At 35.4% G+C, this 4,778-nt stretch overlaps 1 non-coding gene across 1 annotated transcript; it reads right to left on the bottom strand.

Moving 5' to 3' along the window:
• Positions 1–3,764: 3,764 nt before the first annotated feature.
• On the bottom strand, positions 3,765–3,846 carry Trnas-gcu. The gene has a single exon. It is a non-coding gene; the product is annotated as a tRNA-Ser (tRNA).
• Positions 3,847–4,778: the final 932 nt, after the last annotated feature.

Here is a 4,778-nt window from a genome sequence, read left to right as displayed (position 1 = left end):
GATTTTACTCATTCCCTGTAGACTCTTAGGCGTCTGCTATCATTATACCGACAGACGACTCAGCAGTAAACATAACACCATTCAATTGGTGTTCTCATCTAGGCGCTCGTTGCACCATATTCTCCTGAGTTGCTGGTGGCGGGCTGTTGCTTCAGGTCGTTTCAAAGGGGCATAAGATACCCACAAACGATTACGTCATTTGTGTTGATAAAGGTGTTCGCCAGCAAACAAATACAAAATGGCGCCGACGAATACCACCCAAGATAGGAGATATAATTTAAGAAAATTATTGGAGTTAGAGATTTCGGCACCAACGGGAATGGAAGATTCCCGATTGATTAGGGGATGCTACAATAGTTTAGGAAGAATTAAATGAAGGAATAAATAATGAACGAAAAGAGTACTTGAAGACTCACTGTTTTCTAAGGCTTACTAGTTGGATGGCAATCGTATTGGAGATCGACTGCGTGGTAACACAGCGAAGAAAGCACATGGCAGGATGGACGACGATCGTATTGGAGACCTGAAGGCCGTGAATGCTTCTGAAGGCGATGAAGGCCGGAAAGCGGTGAATGTCTCTTAATGAGATATCGTGCGTTGTTCGGTGATGACTAGGCCAGTGCACCGGCCTGGTTCCAGCAGCGTCGATGACGATGATGGATGATGAAATCTAAGTGGCGATGACAATAAGATGATGCAATCCAGGTGGTAGCCAGTGACATGATGGAGTCTTCCGGGGATAACGATGGATGATTCGTCCGTGGGACTATAATGATGATAGATGGAAAAAGGGAGATGAGATGTTAAAGGAAAATGGCGATGATAGGTTTGGGACCATGCGGTCGGGAGATGGGATACACGCGGAGGTGAAGATCGCATGGCGATTTGAAGGGGAATCCGTGCGAATTCGCGTGGCGATGAAACTTCAAGAAACGGCGATCCTACACGGTGTTAACTACTATTGTGCAACACTTAGGAGAGATGCAGGGCGATAGGAGATGTGCTCCCTCCGAGAGCTGGCGGAGAAGAGAACCCAAAAAGGCTGGAATTGATGGATTTTTGAGGAAAAAGGAGGGAAGTGTGTTTTGATTTGTGGATTTGGAGAAGATAGCGGTTGTAGATAGAGGGGTACAGTGTACGTCACAAATCGGACGCTTCGCCGACGGAGACGCGCCCGAACAAAAGGTCTTGCCAAACCATCTTGTACTTCATTTAGGTTCTGGCTGGCACTTGGAAAGAGTTCCGTCTTGCAGCGTTGGCAATATTTCTGTCCTCCCTTGGCGTTGTAATACACTGAGATCCATTACTAGGCTTCCTATTGGTTCCAATCTCTTGGAATCGAGGTAAGGTAAAGCCCGAGAGACCACGCTCTGAGAAACTCCAACTGCCACTGGATACTTGCCTGTGAATTCGATGACTCGTTCTCCCAATAATATTGCCAACTTCTCGTGCAAGATATCTTTCCATGGTTAAAGAGAATATAACAGGATTAAAATGGAGAAAAGGTGTTTTTATTTACAAAATGTGTAATCTTCATGTTTGCTATTCTTAAGTAAATCCGTTATTAAAAATTAGGATCAATATTTTTGGTTCGTATTTTATATTTTGTTTAATCCAACTAACAAGAATATATCGGTTAATTTAATTAAAATTAATAGAATAAGAATAAAACACAAATATCCCTATTCATTTTTGAGCAGTTTATAATGAACGTCATTCGCACCATCTCTAGACATGATTGGACACAAATATCTTTCAATTCAGCATGATACGATGATATGATAACCGTCGTTAGTAGGAAGGTGACGGTCCGATCTGTCACAAATAGCATGAATCTAGTACACCCTGACTGGTCCAACTTTTTATAATAAGGCCATTCACACTCAAAGAGTCTCAGTTTAGCCTGGTGATACATCTCGGCTACACTATTGCGTCGCTTTAAATATTCATATGCTGCAATCGCTCCACATCCAATGGTGATGTGCTCAGTGATGACATACCAGCCCAGCGACCCGCAGACAGGAGTAAATCTCACAAAACCAAATAAATTATGCTGAGTTACCTATTATTCTGTTCTGCCTAACCTCTCTGATTTATATAAGCTCTAATCTGCACATGCAATTATGCACAAACACACGTGTACAGTTTTTCTATTTTCAATCGTGTCTAGCAATTAATGTGTGTGTTTTAATTACATGACACATTTAAAACATTGAAACTTTTGAAAAGAAAAGCAGCTATTGTTGTTAAATAAGCATTTAACAAAAGTAGGAAAACAATAATAAAAACAATACACAATCAAGTCATAATTTTCGTAGAAAAAAATTACTCCGATTAAATTGTTGTGGGAAATATCCGAAAATACAATTCATTCATTCAATTCATTTTTTGAAATAGACAGGAAGAAAGAAGTCCATCCTTTACGTTTATTCTACGCACATCATCCTCTTGGATCATTTAAGTCATAGATATTTTCGACTCGTCTAGCAAGTGTACAATTGTGTACGTACATTCTGCTCCGAAACCTTTAAAAAGAAAAAAATAGATCTTTAGCTTTCACAAAAGTAAAACCAAATTATTAAAAAATAAAAACAATACATAGCCATCAAATTAATCATTTTCGAAAGACAAAATTCAACGTAGAAATATATTTAATATTTTTTAGTCTAATTTTAAATTTTTACCGCTTTTTTAAAATATTTGTTGTCAGGACATTTTAGAGCCAGCACAATTTTGAAATTTTACATCAGAACGTATAATTTTTACTCGCTGTTTTAAAGGAGAAAGAGAGAAAGAGAGAGAGAGAGAGAGAGAGAGAGAGAGAGAGAGAGAGAGAGAGAGAGAGAGAGAGAGTGAGAGAGAGAGAGGGAGTAAGAGAGAAAGGAGAGAATGATACTTCTATTTACAATAATAGAAAAAAGTATATTCACATGGATAAAGTCCGTCTGTCGGAGGTTGTTGCAGAAAAAAAAACCAAGAAATGGCGACTTAGTATATAAATAGCGTGCTACTAAAAATTATAACAATAAAAAACAACTAAAATTATGAAAGCATAAACTGAATACGAAACTTAACTTACTCTAAAGGATAAAATAAACAATTAATATAAATAAAGGAATAAAAAATGAACCGAAAAATTTAAAGAAAAAAAGAAGATACAAACTCAACATTGGTTATGAATAAAACCGGTAAAAATACAAAAAAAGCACAAAAAAAAGGAAATATATTTACATTGGAATATTAAAATATGAATATGGAAAATATGAAATTAACAGAAAAAGTTAGCAATTTATTGGAAATGGCCCACTAATCCTTACTTAAAAATAAAAAATAAAAAAATGAAAATAAAAAACAATAAATTAGCTGATTTAAAAGATTTTTACACTAAAAACGAATATGTTACACACAAAATAAATTAAAATACTTTTCTTTTAAACATTTTCTTAAAGGAGATGAATTTTTGCTTTGTACCTCCATGGAATAATTCACGCTTTGAAAAAGCCTTTAAAAAGACAAAAAATCTACTGTGAAGTTATGAAAAATGTGTTAAACGAGTTTTTAAAATAAACAGAAAAATAATAAACAATTATGAAGCCATAATTTTGAAGGTAAAATGACCCCGTTTTAAAAATCTTAAAACCTACATTAATTTTTACTTCATAAATACATCTTAAATCTTACATATTTCTGCTAAAATAATACAACTATTTATTACATCAATAAGAAAAAAGAAAAAAATCGATGAGCGGAAGAAAAATAAAGTGCGACGAGGATGGGATTCGAACCCACGCGTGCAGAGCACATTGGATTAGCAGTCCAACGCCTTAACCACTCGGCCACCTCGTCTCCTGTTCTAAACGGGTCATAGAAGATGTTCATAACCCTGCTCCTCGCCAAACCCTACCGTTTTTACTTTCTTAATTCTACCCGTTTTATTATTATGTATTCTTTGCGCACTTTTTTATTTTCTCAAGAAAAATATTTTCTTATAAAATATATATGAGGGACGGTCCGTGTTTTGCAGGCCTGGCTTTCTCATCCCACAAGATCAGTTGAACTTATATGACTAATAATAAAGATATAAACTATAAAGCATTCAAGTATTGTTTAATCTGTTTTTTTTAAACAATATTTTAATAAAATATTAGGCCTTGTTTTGAAACTCAACGACAGAACGTGATTTAAAAGACTTTAAACAACTTTTTCCTACAATCTTAACCATAACTCGTAATAAGTGCGGTCTAATTTTTTCACATAATAATGTAAACATTATTCGTAGATTTTCAACATTGCTACAAATGCTAGGAAAAGCAAGGGAAATGATATGAGCGGAGCATATGCTGTATCTGGTGCCAGAGGTTGTTTGCCAAGTTTAGAGGAGTAGATTTTTTTTCAAGGAGATAATATAATAATGTCATAAAAGGCAAATGTTATAAATATAAGTTGAATAATATTTAAAAAAACGGACTTTTGTTTTGAATTAACCCAAGTTTGAACAATGCACAGGGAACAAATAACAAGCAAACAAATCGGTACGTGGTATCGGGTAAAATAAAAACAATCTTCAATGTTTTTTTTACATTTAATTATTCACTTTTTGGTTCATGTTTGTCATTTCAAAGATTTGTTAACCGGAGAAGCTGATTAAACTAGCGAGAACATACGGGCCAAATAGCTAGACAGAAAGATGTTAATTGCGTAGATGGTAAAGGTTGAACGAATGAAGGCAACAAATCGGGTTAGGGTAACGGTTAGAAACGGGTTAGGTTAGATGGAGT

This window comes from Cimex lectularius, unplaced genomic scaffold (genome assembly GCF_000648675.2).
Source record: "Cimex lectularius strain Harlan isolate CLEC.00 unplaced genomic scaffold, Clec_2.1 scaffold68, whole genome shotgun sequence".
Taxonomy (NCBI): Eukaryota; Metazoa; Arthropoda; class Insecta; order Hemiptera; family Cimicidae; genus Cimex; species Cimex lectularius.
This window is presented reverse-complemented; position numbering and strand designations above follow the sequence as displayed.